At 52.2% G+C, this 17,238-nt stretch overlaps 1 long non-coding RNA gene across 21 annotated transcripts; it reads right to left on the minus strand.

Moving 5' to 3' along the window:
• Positions 1–409: 409 nt before the first annotated feature.
• Positions 410–5,098, minus strand: LOC121844743. 21 transcript variants are annotated; one of them, XR_006082139.1, is made up of 6 exons: positions 2,216–5,098; positions 1,875–2,166; positions 1,560–1,841; positions 1,449–1,511; positions 528–727; positions 410–477 (listed from the first exon to the last, which is right to left on the minus strand). It is a non-coding gene; the product is annotated as an uncharacterized LOC121844743 (long non-coding RNA). The 21 variants fall into 21 exon arrangements; XR_006082142.1 differs by having other exon boundaries at positions 410–727; positions 2,216–2,650; positions 2,701–3,612; XR_006082151.1 differs by having other exon boundaries at positions 410–727; positions 2,216–2,539; positions 2,951–3,611.
• Positions 5,099–17,238: the final 12,140 nt, after the last annotated feature.

The raw sequence follows: 17,238 nt of genomic DNA on the forward strand, positions 1-17,238 counted from the left end.
CATCACTGTAACACAAATGGTTAGCTAGATGGTGACATACAATCATCACTGTAACACAAATGGTTAGCTAGATGGTGACATACAATCATCACTGTAACACAAATGGTTAGCTAGATGGTGACATACAATCATCACTGTAACACAAATGGTTAGCTAGATGGTGACATACAATCATCACTGTAACACAAATGAAGCTGATTGTTATTTCAATAGAATGTTTTTAAAGATAAATTGGCTAATAGACGCACAGTAAAACAGTTTGATTGAGACACATAGTCAGTCATACGTATCAAATCTAATCAATAACACAAAGATCAATACAACATTCAAAATAGAGCTTTTGTAAATAAACTACTTAGTTTTTAACTGTGTAAATCAAGTTAATTAATGCCTTGGTAAATGTCTGAACAGTCTGACCAAAACAGACCTGGTCTTCTAGCCTGGTGTCAGGGTGGTTCTAGTCTGACCAATACAGACCTGGTCTTCTAGCCTGGTGTCAGGGTGGTTCTAGTCTGACCAAAACAGACCTGGTCTTCTAGCCTGGTGTCAGGGTGGTTCTAGTCTGACCAAAACAGACCTGGTCTTCTAGCCTGGTGTCAGGGTGGTTCTAGTCTGACCAAAACAGACCTGGTCTTCTAGCCTGGTGTCAGGGTGGTTCTAGTCTGACCAAAACAGACCTGGTCTTCTAGCCTGGTGTCAGGGTGGTTCTAGTCTGACCAAAACAGACCTGGTCTAGTCTGACCAAAACAGCCTGGTGTCAGGGTGGTTCTAGTCTGACCAAAACAGACCTGGTCTTCTAGCCTGGTGTCAGGGTGGTTCTAGTCTGACCAAAACAGACCTGGTCTTCTAGCCTGGTGTCAGGGTGGTTCTAGTCTGACCAATACAGACCTGGTCTTCTAGCCTGGTGTCAGGGTGGTTCTAGTCTGACCAATACAGACCTGGTCTTCTAGCCTGGTGTCAGGGTGGTTCTACTCTGACCAATACAGACCTGGTCTTCTAGCCTGGTGTCAGGGTGGTTCTAGTCTGACCAAAACAGACCTGGTCTTCTAGCCTGGTGTCAGGGTGGTTCTAGTCTGACCAATACAGACCTGGTCTTCTAGCCTGGTGTCAGGGTGGTTCTAGTCTGACCAATACAGACCTGGTCTTCTAGCCTGGTGTCAGGGTGGTTCTAGTCTGACCAATACAGACCTGGTCTTCTAGCCTGGTGTCAGGGTGGTTCTAGTCTGACCAATACAGACCTGGTCTTCTAGCCTGGTGTCAGGGTGGTTCTAGTCTGACCAATACAGACCCAGGGTGGTCTTCTAGCCTGGTGTCAGGGTGGTTCTAGTCTGACCAATACAGACCTGGTCTTCTAGCCTGGTGTCAGGGTGGTTCTAGTCTGACCAATACAGACCTGGTCTTCTAGCCTGGTGTCAGGGTGGTTCTAGACCAATCTGACCAATACAGACCTGGTCTTCTAGCCTGGTGTCAGGGTGGTTCTAGTCTGACCAATACAGACCTGGTCTTCTAGCCTCAGGGTGGCCTGGTGTCAGGGTGGTTCTAGTCTGACCAAAACAGACCTGGTATCAGGGTGGTTCTAGTCTGACCAAAACAGACCTGGTGTCAGGGTGGTTCTAGTCTGACCAATACAGACCTGGTCTTCTAGCCTGGTGTCAGGGTGGTTCTAGTCTGACCAATACAGACCTGGTCTCCTAGCCTGGTGTCAGGGTGGTTCTAGTCTGACCAATACAGACCTGGTCTTCTAGCCTGGTGTCAGGGTGGTTCTAGTCTGACCAAAACAGACCTGGTCTTCTAGCCTGGTGTCAGGGTGGTTCTAGTCTGACCAATACAGACCTGGTCTTCTAGCCTGGTGTCAGACCTGGTCTGACCAATACCTAGCCTGGTGTCAGGGTGGTTCTAGTCTGACCAATACAGACCTGGTCTCCTAGCCTGGTGTCAGGGTGGTTCTAGTCTGACCAATACAGACCTGGTCTTCTAGCCTGGTGTCAGGGTGGTTCTACTCTGACCAATACAGACCTGGTCTTCTAGCCTGGTGTCAGGGTGGTTCTAGTCTGACCAAAACAGACCTGGTCATCTAGCCCGGTGTCAGGGTGGTTCTAGCCTGACCAAAACAGACCTGGTCTTCTAGCCTTGTGTCAGGGTGGTTCTAGTCTGACCAATACAGACCTGGTCTCTAGCCTGGTGTCAGGGTGGTTCTAGCCTGACCAATACAGACCTGGTGTCAGGGTGGTTCTAGTCTGACCAATACAGACCTGGTGTCAGGGTGGTTCTAGTCTGACCAATACAGACCTGGTCTCCTAGCCTGGTGTCAGGGTGGTTCTAGTCTGACCAATACAGACCTGGTCTTCTAGCCTGGTGTCAGGGTGGTTCTAGTCTGACCAATACAGACCTGGTCTTCTAGCCTGGTGTCAGGGTGGTTCTAGTCTGACCAAAACAGACCTGGTCATCTAGCCTGGTGTCAGGGTGGTTCTAGCCTGACCAAAACAGACCTGGTCTTCTAGCCTGGTGTCAGGGTGGGTCTAGTCTGACCAAAACAGACCTGGTGTCAGGGTGGTTCTACTCTGACCAATACAGACCTGGTATCAGGGTGGTTCTAGTCTGACCAATACAGACCTGGTGTCAGGGTGGTTCTAGTCTGACCAATACAGACCTGGTCTCCTAGCCTGGTGTCAGGGTGGTTCTAGTCTGACCAAAACAGACCTGGTCTTCTAGCCTGGTGTCAGGGTGGTTCTAGTCTGACCAAAACAGACCTGGTCTTCTAGCCTGGTGTCAGGGTGGTTCTAGTCTGACCAGTACAGACCTGGTCTTCTAGCCTGGTGTCAGGGTGGTTCTAGTCTGACCAATACAGACCTGGTCTTCTAGCCTGGTGTCAGGGTGGTTCTAGTCTGACCAATAAAGACCTGGTCTTCTAGCCTGGTGTCAGGGTGGTTCTAGTCTGACCATTACAGACCTGGTCTTCTAGCCTGGTGTCAGGGTGGTTCTACTCTCCTGCCAACTCTTTATGGAATTGTCATGTCATGTTTGGCTTGACAATGAACAATGGAGTTAGCAAGAGCAGAAACAGATCTGGGACCAGGCTACTAAAACAGGCTACTAAAACAGATCTGGGACCAGGCTACTAAAACAGATCTGGGACCAGGCTACTAAAACAGATCTGGGACCAGGCTACTAAAACAGATCAGGGACCAGGCTACTAAAACAGGCTACTAAAACAGATCAGGGACCAGGCTACTAAAACAGATCTGGGACCAGGCTACTAAAACAGATCTGGGACCAGGCTACTAAAACAGATCTGGGACCAGGCTACTAAAACAGATCTGGGACCAGGCTACTAAAACAGATCTGGTACCAGGCTACTAAAACAGATCTGGGACCAGGCTACTAAAACAGATCTGGGACCAGGCTACTAAAACAGATCAGGGACCAGGCTACTAAAACAGGCTACTAAAACAGATCAGGGACCAGGCTACTAAAACAGATCTGGGACCAGGCTACTAAAACAGATCTGGGACCAGGCTACTAAAACAGATCTGGGACCAGGCTACTAAAACAGATCTGGGACCAGGCTACTAAAACAGATCTGGGACCAGGCTACTAAAACAGATCTGGTACCAGGCTACTTAAACAGATCTGGGACCAGGCTACTAAAACAGATCTGGGACCAGGCTACTAAAACAGATCTGGGACCAGGCTACTAAAACAGATCTGGTACCAGGCTACTAAAACAGATCTGGGACCAGGCTACTAAAACAGATCTGGGACCAGGCTACTAAAACAGATCTGGGACCAGGCTACTAAAACAGATCAGGGACCAGGCTACTAAAACAGGCTACTAAAACAGATCTGGGACCAGGCTACTAAAACAGATCTGGGACCAGGCTACTAAAACAGATCAGGGACCAGGCTACTAAAACAGGCTACTAAAACAGATCTGGGACCAGGCTACTAAAACAGATCTGGGACCAGGCTACTAAAACAGATCTGGGACCAGGCTACTAAAACAGATCTGGGACCAGGCTACTAAAACAGATCTGGGACCAGGCTACTAAAACAGATCTGGGACCAGGCTACTAAAACAGGCTACTAAAACAGATCTGGGACCAGGCTACTTGTCTTCTGTAAGACCAATACAAAAAGGACACTAAGAATAGAAGTCCATGCCGTTCTTCTCGCTCTCATCTGAGGAGGGGTTCTGGTGCTGGTCCGAGTCAGACTCGAACATAGGGCTGTGGTGGAGGCCGGGCCGGCCGCCGCTCTGGGGAGAGGAGATGCAGGGAGGAGGGCCAGAGCTGTCAGGGTGCGGACGGGGGTAGAACACCTCATCCTGGGGGTGGGAGAGCCAGCTGGGGGAGGGTCCATCGCTCAGACCCCTGCCATGGTGCACTCTGGCTGGGCTGAGGGAGGGGAGAGATGGGCTGGAGTCCTGGAGGGTCTCCCTAATTCTTTGGTTCTCTCTGGTCGCTGCCTCCCACACCACCTCCAACTCACCTTCCACCTCTCTGGAGGAGAGAGAGAGAATTAATTGAATTGAGAGCGAGAGGAGAGGAAGAGGAAAGAGAGAGTGTGAGAATGAACATTTTATCTATCGTGTAATTGACAGTTGAGAGACAGATGCGAACAGTCACACCAATGTGATCACACAAAATAATGTTCCCATTGGTCAAAAATCATTATCACAGAATTACAGACAAAACCTGCATATTCAAACCTTCGATTCAGACACTAAGACGATTCAGACACTAAGGCGATTCAGACACTAAGACGATTCAGGCACTAAGACGATTCAGGCACTAAGACGATTCAGGCACTAAGACGATTCAGGCACTAAGACGATTCAGACACTAAGACGATTCAGACACTAAGGCGATTCAGACACTAAGGCGATTCAGACACTAAGGCGATTCAGAAACTAAGGGCAAAATATCACAGGATCTCAATACTGAGATCCTCTGAGATCCTGGCAATACTGATGAGTGAGTCAATACACCCTAAAGTATATTATATTAGTGGACCCAGTAACCAGGCCTTGTGTCTCAGCACCCAGGAACCAGACCTTATGTCACAGCATCACAGGGAGAGACAGGGAGAAGAGAGAGGAAAGGAGAGCAGAGAAATGGAGAGAAGGGAAGAGGGAGAGGAGGGATAGCGTGGAGAAGAGGAAAGGGAGAGAGAAGGAGTGGGGAGAGAGGGAGAGGAAGAGAGAAGGAGAGGAGAGAGAGGGAGAGAAGAAGGGAGAGGAGAGGAGAAAGAGGGAGAAGAGAAGGGAGAGGAGAAAGAGGGAGAGGAGAAGGGAGAGGAGAAAGAGAGAGGAGAAGGGAGAGGAGAAAGAGGGAGAGGAGAAGGGAGAGGAGAAAGAGGGAGAGGAGGGATAGCGTGGAGAAGAGGAAAGGGAGAGAGAAGGAGTGGGGAGAGAGAGGGAGAGGAGAAGGGAGAGAGAAGGAGAGGAGGGTGGAGCGTGGAGAAGAGGAAAGGGAGAGAGAAGGAGTGGGGAGAGAGGGAGAGGAGAAGGGAGAGGAGAGGAGAAGGGAGAGGAGGGATAGCGTGGAGAAGAGGAAAGGGAGAGAGAAGGAGTGGGGAGAGAGGGAGGGAAGAAGGGAGAGGAGAGAAGAAGGGAGAGGAGAAAGAGGGAGAGGAGAAAGAGGGAGAGGAGGGATAGCGTGGAGAAGAGGAAAGGGAGAGAGAAGGAGTGGGGAGAGAGGGAGAGAAGAAGGGAGAGGAGAGGAGAAGGGAGAGGAGAAAGAGGGAGAGGAGAAGCAGGGAGGAGAGAGAGGGAGAGGAGAGAAGAAGGAGGAGAGGAGAAGGGAGAGGAGAAAGAGGGAGAGGAGAAGGAGGGAGGAGAGAGAGGGAGAGGAGAGAAGAAGGGAGAGGAGAGGAGAAGGGAGAGGAGAAAGAGGGGAGGAGAGAGGGAGGAGGGAGGAGAGAGAAGGGAGAGGAGAGGGGAGAGGAGAGGAGAAGGGAGAGGAGAAAGAGGGAGAGAAGGGAGAGGAGAGAAGAAGGGAGAGGTGAGAGGGAGAGAAGAAAGGAGAGGGAGAGAGAAGGGAGAGGAGAGAGAAGGGAGAGGAGAGAGAGGGAGAGAAGGGAAGAGGGAGAGGTGGGATAGCATGGATAAGAGGAAAGGGGAGAGAGGGAGAGGAGAGAGGGAAAGAGAAGGAGAGGAGAGATGGGGGAGAGAAGAAGGGAGAGGAGAGAGGGGGAGAGAAGAAGGAGAGGAGAGAAGAAGGGAGAGGAGAAAGAGAGAGAGGAGAAAGAGGGAGAGGAGAAGGGAGAGGAGAAAGAGGGAGAGGAGAAGGAGGGAGGAGAGAGAGGGAGAGGAGAGGAGAAGGGAGAGGAGAAGGAGGGTGGAGAGAGAGGGAGAGGAGAGAGGGAGAGGAGAGAAGAAGGGAGAGGAGAAGGAGGGAGGAGAGAGAGGGAGATAAGGAGGGAGAGGAGAGAAGAAGGGAGAAGAGAGAAGGGAGAGGAGAGAAGAAGGGAGAGGAGAGAAGAAGGGAGAGGAGATGAGAAGGGAGAGGAGAAGGGAGAGGAGAGAGAGGGAGAGGAGAAGGGAGAGGAGAGAAGAAGGGAGAGGAGAGGAGAAGGGAGAGGAGAGAATTAGAGAAGGGAGAGGAGAGAGAGGGAGAGGAGAGAGAGGGAGAGGAGAAGAAGGGAGAGGAGAAGAAGGGAGAGGAGAGAGAGGGAGAGAAGGGAGAGGAGAGAAGAAGGGAGAGGAGAGAAGAAGGGAGAGGAGAGAAGAAGGGAGAGGAGAGGAGATGGGAGAGGAGAGAAGAAGGGAGAGGGAGAGAGAGGAGAAGGGAGAGGAGAGAGAGGGAGAGGAGAAGGGAGAGGAGAGAAGAAGGGAGAGGAGAAGGGAGAGGAGAGAGAGGGAGAGGAGAAGAAGGGAGAGGAGAAGGGAGAGGAGAGAGAGGGAGAGGAGAAGAAGGGAGAGGAGAAGGGAGAGGAGAGAAGAAGGGAGAGGAGAGAAGAAGGGAGAGGAGAAAGGAGATGAGAGGAGAAGGGAGAGGAGAGAGAGGGAGAGGAGAAGGGAGAGAAGAGAGAGGGAGAGGAGAAGGGAGAGGAGAAGGGAGAGAAGAGAGAGGGAGAGGAGAAGGGAGAGGAGAGGAGAAGGGAGAGGAGAAAGAAGGAGAGAAGGGAGAGGAGAGAAGAAGGGAGAGGAGAGAAGAATGGAGAGGAGAAGGAGAGGAGAGAGAGGGAGAGGAGAAAGGGAGGAGAGGAGAAGGGAGAGGAGAGAGAGGGAGAGGAGAAGGGAGAGAAGAGAGAGGAGAGGAGAAGGAGAAAGAGAGAGGGAGAGGAGAAGGGAGAGAAGAGAGATGGAGAGGAGAAGGGAGAGGAGAGGAGAAGGGAGAGGAGAGAAGAAGGGAGAGAATAAGGGAGAGGAGAAGGGAGAGGAGAGGAGAAGGGAGAAGAGAGAAGAAGGGAGAGGAGAAAGAAGGAGAGAGAGAGAGAGGGAGAGGAGAAGGGAGAGGAGAAAGAAGGAGAGAAGGAGAGGAGAAGGAAGAGAAGAAGGGAGAGAAGAGAATAAGGGAGAAGAAGGGAGAGGAGAAGGGAGAGGAGAAGGGAGAGAAGAGAGAGGGAGAGGAGAAGGGAGAGAAGAGAGAGGAGAAAGAGGGAGAGGAGAAGGAGGGAGGAGAGAGAGGGAGAGGAGAAGGGAGAGGAGAAGGAGGGAGGAGAGAGAGGGAGAGGAGAAGGGAGAGGAGAGAAGAAGGGAGAGGAGAAGGGAGAGGAGAGGGAGAGAGAGGAGAAGGAGGGAGAGGAGAGAAGAAGGGAGAAGAGAGGAGAAGGGAGAGGAGAGAAGAAGGGAGAGGAGAGGAGAAGGGAGAGGAGAGGAGGAGAAGGAGAGGAGAAGGGAGAGGAGAGGAGAAGGGAGAGGAGAAGGGAGAGGAGAAGGGAGAGGAGAGAAGAAGGGAGAGGAGAAAGGAGAGGAGAGGAGAAGGGAGAGAGAGAGAGAGAGGAGAAGGGAGAGGGAGAGGAGAAGGGAGAGGAGAAAGAAGAGAGAAGGGAGAGGAGAGAAGAGAGGGAGAGGAGAAAGGAGAGGAGAAGAGAGAGAAGAGAGAGGAGGGAGAGAGAAGAGAGAGGGAGAGGAGAAGGAGAGAGAGAAGAAGGGAGAGGAGAAGGGAGAGGAGAGGGAGAGGAGAAGGGAGAGGAGAGGAGAGGAGAATAGAGAAGAAGGGGAGAGGAGAAGGAGAGAAGAGAGAGGGAGAGGAGAAGGGAGAGGAGAAGGAGAGGAGAAAGAAGAGAGAAGGGAGAGGAGAAGGAGAGAGAAGGAGAGAAGAGGAGAGGAGAGAGGGAGAGGAGAGGAGAGAAGAGAGAGGAGAGGAGAAGGGAGAGGAGAGAGAAGGGAGAGGATAAGGGAGAGAGAGAAGAAGGGAGAGGAGAAGGGAGAGGAGAGAAGAAGGGAGAGGAGAGGGAGAGGGAGAGAAGAAGGGAGAGAGAGAGAGGGAGAGGAGAAGGAGAGGAGAAGGGAGAGAGAAGGAGAGAGGAGAGGGAGGAGAGAGAAGGAGAAGGAGAGGAGAGGAGAGGAGAGGAGAAGGAGAGGAGAGGAGATGGAGAGAGAGAGAATGGGAGAGAGAGAAGAAGGGAGAGGAGAGAAGAAGGGAGAGAGAGGAGAGGAGAGAGAAGGGAGAGGAGAGAGGGAGAGGAGAGAGGAGAGAAGAAGGGAGAGGAGAGGAGAAGGGAGAGGAGAAGAGAGAGGGAGGAGAAGGGAGAAGAGAAGGAGAGGAGAGAAGAGATGGGAGAGAGAGAAGAAGGGAGAGGAGAGAAGAAGGGAGAGGAGAGGAGAAGGAGAGAGAAGGGAGAGGAGAGGGAGAGAGAGAAGAAGGAGGGAGAGAAGAAGGGAGAGGAGAGGAGGAGGAGAAGAGAAGGGAGAGGAGAGAGAAGGGAGAGGAGAGGAGAAGGGAGAGGAGAGGAGAAGGGGAGAGGAGAGGGGGAGAGGAGAGGAGAGGGAGAGGGAGAGAAGGGAGAGGAGAGAGGGAGAGGAGAGAAGAAGGGAGAGGAGAGGAGAAGGGAGAGGAGAAGAGAGGGAGAGGAGAAGGGAGAGGAGAAGGGAGAGAAGAGAGAGGGAGAGGAGAAGGGAGAGGAGAAGGAGAGAAGAGAGAGGGAGAGGAGAAGGAGAGAGAGAGAGAGAGGGAGAGGAGAAGGGAGAGGAGAGGAGAAGGGAGAGGAGAAGAAGGAGAGAAGGGAGAGGAGAGAGAAGGGAGAGGAGAGAAGAAGGGAGAGGAGAGAAGAAGGGAGAGGAGAAAGGAGAGGAGAAGAGAGAGAGAAGGAGAGAAGGAGAGGGAGAGGAGAAGGAGAGAGAGAGAGAGGGAGAGGAGAAGGGAGAGGAGAGAAGAAGGGAGAGAGAGGGAGAGGAGAAGGGAGAGGAGAAGGGAGAGGAGAGAGGAGAGAGAGAGGAGAAGGAGAGGAGAAAAGAGAGGAGAGAAGAGAAGGGAGAGGAGAAGGGAGAGAGAAGAGAGGAGAAAGAGGAGAGAGAAGGGAGAGGAGAAGGAGAGAAGAGGAGAGAAGAAGAGAGGAGAGAGAGAAGGAGAAGGGAGAGAAGAGAGGGAGAGGAGAAGGGAGAGGAGAGAAGAGGGAGAGGAGAGAGGAGAAGGGAGAGGAGAAGGGAGAGGAGAAGAGAGGGAGAGGAGAAGAGAGAGAGAAGGGAGAGAGAGAGAGGGGAGAGGAGAAGGAGAGAGAGAGGGAGGGAGAGGAGGAGGGGGAGAGGAGAGGGAGAGGAGAAGGGAGAGGAGAGAGAGAGAAGAGAAGGAGAGAGAAGGGAGAGGAGAGGAGAAGAGGAGAGGGAGAGGAAGGGAGAGGAGAGGGGAGAGGGAGAAGGAGAGGAGAAGAGAGGAGAGAGAGAGGAGGGAGAAGAGAGAGGGAGAGGAGAGAGGAGAAGGGAGAGGAGAAGGAGAGGAGAGAGAGGGAGAGGAGAAGGGAGAGGAGAGAGGGAGAGGAGAGAGGAGAGGGAGAGGAGAGAGAGGAGAGAGGGAGAGGAGAGGAGAGAGGAGAGAAGAAGAGAGAGAGAGAAGAAGGGAGAGGAGAAGGAGAGGAGAAGGGAGAAGAAGGGAGAGGAGAAGGGGAGAGGAGAAGGGAGAGAGAAAGAGGAGAAGAGAGAGAAGAAGGGAGAAGAAGGGAGAGGAGAAGGGAGAGGAGAGGGAGAGGAGAGAGAAGAGGAGAAGGGAGAGGAGAAGGAGAAAAGAAGGGAGAGGAGAAGGGAGAGGAGAAGGAAGGAGAAGGAGAGGAGAGAGAGAAGGGAGAGGAGAAGAGAGAGAGAGAGAGAGAAGGGAGAGAGAGAAGGGAGAGGAGAGAGAGAGAGAGAGAGAGGGAGAGGAGAAGGGAGAGGAGAAGAGAGAGAGGAGGAGAGGAGAAGGAGAGAGAAGAAGGGAGAGAAGAAGGGAGAGGAGAAAGGAGAGAAGAAGGGAGAGAGAAGAGAGGGAGAGGAGAAGGAGAGGAGAGAGGGAGAGGAGAAGGAGAGGAGAAGGGAGAGGAGAAGGGAGAGGAGAAGGGAGAGGAGAAGGAGAGGAGAAGGGAGAGGAGAAGGGAGAGGAGAGGAGAGGGAGAGGAGAAGGGAGAGGAGAAGGGAGAGGAGGGAGAGGAGGAGAGGGAGAGGAGAAGGAGGGAGAGAGAGAGAGGGAGAGGAGAGGAGAAGGGAGAGGAGAAGGAGGGAGGAGAGAGAGGAGGGAGGGAGAGAGGGAGAGGGAGAGGAGAAGGGAGAGGAGAAGGAGAGGAGAAGGGGGAGGAGAAGGAGAGAAGAAGGGAGAGGAGAGGGAGGGAGAGAGGGAAGAGAGGAGAGAAGAAGAGAGAGAGAGAGGAGAGGAGAAGGGAGAGGAGAGGAGAGGAGAAGGAGGAGAAGAGAGGAGAGAGGAGGAGAAGGAGAGAAGAAGGGAGAGGAGAAGGGGAGGAGAGAGAGGAGAAGAGGGAGAGGAGAGGGAGAGGAGAAGGGAGAGAGAGAGAGGGAGAGGAGAAGGAGAGGAGAAGGGAGAGGAGAGAAGAAGGGAGAGAAGAGAGGGAGGGGAGAAGGAGAGGAGAAGGGAGAGGAGAGAGAGGAGAGAAGAAGGGAGAGGAGAGAGAGGAGAAGAGAGAGAGAGAGGGAGAGGAGAAGGGAGAGGAGAAGGGAGAGAAGAGAGAGGGAGAGGAGAAGGGAGAGGAGAAGGGAGAGAAGAGAGAGGGAGAGGAGAAGGGAGAGGAGAGAAGAAGGGAGAGAAGAAGGGAGAGGAGAGAAGAAGGGAGAGAATAAGGGAGGAGAGAAGAAGGGAGAGAATAAGGGGAGAGGAGAAGGGAGAGGAGAAGGAGAGAACAGAGAATAAGGGATAGAGAAGAGAGAGGGAGAGGAGAAGGGAGAGAAGAGAGAGGGAGAGGAGAAGGGAGAGGAGAGAAGAAGGGAGAGAATAAGGGAGAGGAGAAGGAGAGGAGAAGGAGAGAACAGAGAATAAGGGATAGAGAAGAGAGAGGGAGAGGAGAAGGGAGAGAAGAGAGAGGGAGAGGAGAAGGGAGAGAAGAGAGAGGGAGAAGGGAGAGGAGAGAGAGGGAGAGGAGAAGGGAGCGGAGAGAATACGGGAGAGGAGAAGGGAGAGGAGAAGGGAGAGAACAGAGAATAAGGGATAGAGAAGTGAAGCTCTTGGAGCAGAGAAGGTAATTGCTGCTGTGGGTTGTTATAGGAAGCATCCCAAATGGCATCCTTTTACATGTGGACCTTGGTCAATAGTAGTGCACTACATAGGGAATAGGGTGCATTTCCCCTTGGTCAATAGTAGTGCACTACATAGGGGATAGTGTGCATTTCCCCTTGGTCAATAGTAGTGCACTACATAGGGGATAGGGTGCATTTCCCCTTGGTCAATAGTAGTGCACTACATAGGGAATAGGGCGCATTTCCCCTTGGTCAATAGTAGTGCACTACATAGGGAATAGGGTACATTTCCCCTTGGTCAATAGTAGTGCACTACATAGGGAATAGGGCGCATTTCCCCTTGGTCAATAGTAGTGCACTACATAGGGAATAGGGTACATTTCCCCTTGGTCAATAGTAGTGCACTACATAGGGAATAGGCGCATTTCCCCTTGGTCAATAGTAGTGCACTACATAGGGAATAGGGCGCTTTTCCCCTTCATCTGACAAAAACCAATGAAGGACCTGTCACAAATAGTGTGTTCTTGTTGCACAACCAGGAGCCTCTCCATTTCACCAGCTGCCACTGAACCAGGATGTGTCTCCTTCCCTCCCTGATCCCCTCCCTCCTTCTTTCCCTTTCCTCTCCCTCCATCCTCCCCCTTCCTCCTCTCCCCTTCCTTCCTTCCTTCCTTCCTTCCTTCCTTCCTTCCTTCTTCTCCTTCTTCTCCTTCTTCTTCTTCTTCCCTCCTCTCCCTCGTCCTTTCCTCCTCTCCCTCATCCTGGGGTGAAACTCCAGGCTTTTTGAGAGTGGACTGAGCTGCTGAATACGAGGCTGAAACACCCCTATCCCCTTACTGCTGTTGGTGTAACCCATGGAGATTGGTACCCTTTCACTGGAGGAGGAATAGGTAGGCATATTGATCCAGTCTGGCTGTGAGGGAGGAATAGGAAGGCCTATTGATCCAGTCTGGCTGTGAGGGAGGAATAGGTAGGCATATTGATCCAGTCTGGCTGTGAGGGAGGAATAGGAATGCCTATTGATCCAGTCTGGCTGTGAGGGAGGAATAGGAAGGCATATTGATCCAGTCTGGCTGTGAGGGGGGAATAGGAAGGCATATTGATCCAGTCTGGCTGTGAGGGAGGAATAGGAATGCCTATTGATCCAGTCTGGCTGTGAGGGGGGAATAGGAATGCCTATTGATACAGTCTGGCTGTGAGGGAGGAATAGGAAGGCATATTGATCCAGTCTGGCTGTGAGGGAGGAATAGGAATGCCTATTGATCCAGTCTGGCTGTGAGGGGGGAATAGGAAGGCATATTGATACAGTCTGGCTGTGAGGGAGGAATAGGAAGGCCTATTGATCCAGTCTGGCTGTGAGGGGGAATAGGAAGGCATATTGATACAGTCTGGCTGTGAGGGAGGAATAGGAATGCCTATTGATACAGTCTGGCTGTGAGGGGGGAATAGGAATGCCTATTGATCCAGTCTGGCTGTGAGGGAGGAATAGGAATGCCTATTGATACAGTCTGGCTGTGAGGGAGGAATAGGAAGGCCTATTGATACAGTCTGGCTGTGAGGGAGGAATAGGAAGGCCTATTGTTAAGACAGCAGCATGACGTCCATCACATTAGCTAATTACCTGTGTTCTGTCCTGTGGTCTGGTGATGTGACCTGGTCTCTGTAGCCTCACACACACACACACTCGTGCTGTCGTCAGTAGTTAACTACCTGTGGTCCTGTGACATGACCTGGTATCTGTAGCCTCACACACACACAGTCACACATTCGTGCTGTCGTCAGTAGTTAACTTCCTGTGACATGACCTAGTAGCCACACACACACACACACACACACACACACACACACACACACACACACACACACACACACACACACACACACACACACACACACAGGCTAGTGCTGTCGTCAGTAGTTAACTACCTGTGGTCCTGTGACATGACCTGGTCTCTGTCTCTGTCACACACTTAAGAGTGACTCATCGTTCCTAATCACCCGCGGCAACACAGAACGTCACTGAGAAAGAGCCTTTATAGTCATCTACATCAGCTCAGGGGAGAGAGGAGGGGACAGGGGATGAGAGAGGGGGCGAGGGATGGGAGAGGGGGACAGGGGATGAGAGAGGGGGCGAGGGATGGGAGAGGGGGACAGGGGATGGAAAGGGGGACAGAGATGGGAGAGGGGGGGGAGGGATGGGAGAGGGGGAAGAGGGACAGGGATGGGAGAGGGGGACAGGGGAATGGGAAAGGGGACAGGGAGTGGAAACAGGGACAGGGGAGTGGAAACAGGGACAGGGGAGTGGAAACAGGGACAGGGGAGTGGAAACAGGGACAGGGGAGTGGAAAGAGGGACAGGGGATGGGAGAGGGGGTAGGGGAGTGGAAAGAGGGACAGGGGAGTGGAAAGAGGGACAGGGGATGGGAGAGGGGGTAGGGGATTGGAAAGAGGGACAGGGGATGGGAGGGGAGTGGAAATAGGGACAGGGGAGTGGAAAGAGGGACAGGGAGAGAGAGGGACAGGGGAGAGGAGGGGACAGGGGGAGAGGAGGGGACAGGGGGAGAGAGGAGGGGACAGGGGAGTGGAAAGAGGGGACAGGGGAGAGAAAGAGGGACAGGGGAGAGAGGGAAGAGGAAAGAGGGAGAGGGGAGTGGAAAGAGGGACAGGGAGAAAGGGGACAGGGGAGTGGAAAGAGGGACAGGGGAGTGGAAGAGGGGACAGGGGGAGAGGAGGGGACAGGGGGGGAGGAGGGACAGGGGAGTGGAAAGAGGGACAGGGGAGTGGAGAGAGGGACAGGGGGAGAGGAGAGGGACAGGGGGAGAGAAAGAGGGACAGGGGGGATGACATGGGAATCCAGGAGGGGACAATCACTGGAAATGGGGGACATGAATGTACCAATCACTGGGACTGGGGTATGAATTAGGGGACAGTCACTGTCTACCTAGGAAGGGCTTAATGTGATGTACTACTGGGGCTGAATGAATCCATCCTGACCAATCACTGGCTACCTGGGGCTGAATGAATCCACCCTGACCAATCACTGGCTACCTGGGGCTGAATGAATCCATCCTGACCAATCACTGGTCTACCTAGGAAGAGCTTAATGTAATGTACTACTGGGGCTGAATGAATTATGTACCAATCACTGTCTACCTAGGAAGAGCTTAATGTGATGTACTACTGGGGCTGAATGAATCCATCCTGACCAATCACTGGCTACCTGGGGCTGAATGAATCCACCCTGACCAATCACTGGCTACCTGGGGCTGAATGAATCCATCCTGACCAATCACTGTCTACCTAGGAAGAGCTTAATGTGATGTACTACTGGGGCTGAATGAATCCACCCTGACCAATCACTGTCTACCTAGGAAGAGCTTAATGTGATGTACTACTGGGGCTGAACGGACCAATCACTGTATTTGATATTCATAATCTGCATGTTAGAAGGAACTCTTTCCAGTTGCCATGGGAATCAGTGAGCTGCTGTGTGCTTCCTGGTGAACGGTACAGAACTAGACAGTGTTCAGGGATGTCTGTTCAGTGTGTGTGTGTGTGTGTGTGTGTGTGTGTGTGTGTGTGTGTGTGTGTGTGGTGTGTGTGTGTGTGTGTCCTGTGTTTCCTGGTAAACAGTCCAGAACTAGGCAGAGTTCAGATAGATCCACACAGAACAGGGGAATGTCTGTTTGGGTACAGCACCACTGTCTGGTTGGGGTTGGTACAGCACCACTGTCTGGTTGAGGTTGGGACAGCACCACTGTCTGGTTGGGGTTGGTACAGCACCACTGTCTGGTTGGGGTTGGGACAGCACCACTGTCTGGTTGGGGTTGGTACAGCACCACTGTCTGGTTGGGGTTGGTACAGCACCACTGTCTGTACAGCACCACTGTCTGGTTGGGGTTGGTACAGCACCACTGTCTGGTTGGGGTTGGGACAGCACCACTGGCTGGTTGGAGTTGGTACAGCACCACTGTCTGGGTGTTGGTACAGCACCACTGTCTGTGTTGGGTACAGCACCACTGTCTGGTTGGGTTTGATACAGCATCACTGTCTGGTTGGGGTTGGTACAGCACCACTGTCTGGTTGGGGTTGGTATAGAACAGGGGAATGTCTTTGTGTTGGGTACAGCACCACTGTCTGGTTGGGGTTGATACCGCACCACTGTCTGGTTGGAGTTGGTACAGCACCACTGTCTGGTTGGGGTTGATGCCGCACCACTGTCTGGTTGGAGTTGGTACAGCACCACTGTCTGGTTGGAGTTGGTACAGCACCACTGTCTGGTTGGGGTTGGTACAGCACCACTGTCTGGTTGGGGTTGGTACAGCACCACTGTCTGGTTGGGGTTGGTACAGCACCACTGTCTGGTTGGAGTTGGTACAGCACCACTGTCTGGTTGGAGTTGGTACAGCACCACTGTCTGGTTGGAGTTGGTACAGCACCACTGGCTGGGGTTGATACAGCACCACTGGCTGGTACAGCACCACTGGCTGGTTGGGGTTGTACAGCACCACTGTCTGGTTGGGGTTGGTATGAATGTCTTTGTGTTGGGTACAGCACCTGTCTGGTTGGGTTGGTACAGCACCACTGTCTGGTTGGAGTTGGTACAGCACCACTGTCTGGTTGGAGTTGGTACAGCACCACTGTCTGGTTGGAGTTGGTACAGCACCACTGTCTGGTTGGGGTTGGTACAGCACCACTGTCTGGTTGGAGTTGGTACAGCACCACTGTCTGGTTGGTGGGACAGCACCACTGTCTGGTTGAGTTGGTACAGCACCACTGGCTGGTTGGGGTACAGCACCATACAGCACCACTGGCTGGTTGGGGTTGATACAGCACCACTGGCTGGTTGGGGTTGATACAGCACCACTGGCTGGTTGGGGTTGATACAGCACCACTGGCTGGTTGGGGTTGATACAGCACCACTGGCTGGTTGGGGTTGATATAGAACAGGGGAATAATTGCAGAGATGAACTATCAGGTTAGAGACAGGAACTCATGACAACACTACTGAGATGTTATCATGGAGACAGACAGACAGACAGACATGTGGGAAATGGTTGGTGGGGCTCAAAACAATAATCATGTCAAATAAGTCGTTGTTTTGTGATATCATTAAGAACGGTGTAACCAAATAATGGTAATTCTACAAATGTATACGTCCTAGTTATCAGATCTAAATGTTGGGGAACTTATATGATTAAATATGAAAGTATTTGTGAGAAGATGAAATGTGATTTTAGCCTTCTAAATTATAATTATTTTTCATGTAAAGTTTTACCCAGTCAGTAACCACGCCCACGTGAGCACAGACATTATGCCAAAAGGAGGAAACGCCTCTTTTCCCCCCAGATTGTTTAAGCACCCTAGTCTAGTAAACTCGACCGAGTACCACCACGTGTGTACCTTTGAAGGATTCAGTCTAACGGGGACGAGAGGGGAAGAGCATTTCCCTTCCACCACCGTGTGGTCTGACGTTTTTCCATTCTAAACGGACACTTCCAGAACAAAGGACATGGTGGACAACCAGAGACTTTCTGTCGAACTATTCGTCACAGACGGATCGGGCGATTTCAACAGAGAGAGACGACAAAGACATTCAAGCGTAAATGTGTACATTGCATTGCAAGTCCAAATGAGCTG

This window comes from Oncorhynchus tshawytscha, unplaced genomic scaffold (genome assembly GCF_018296145.1).
Source record: "Oncorhynchus tshawytscha isolate Ot180627B unplaced genomic scaffold, Otsh_v2.0 Un_scaffold_3790_pilon_pilon, whole genome shotgun sequence".
Classification (NCBI taxonomy): Eukaryota; Metazoa; Chordata; class Actinopteri; order Salmoniformes; family Salmonidae; genus Oncorhynchus; species Oncorhynchus tshawytscha.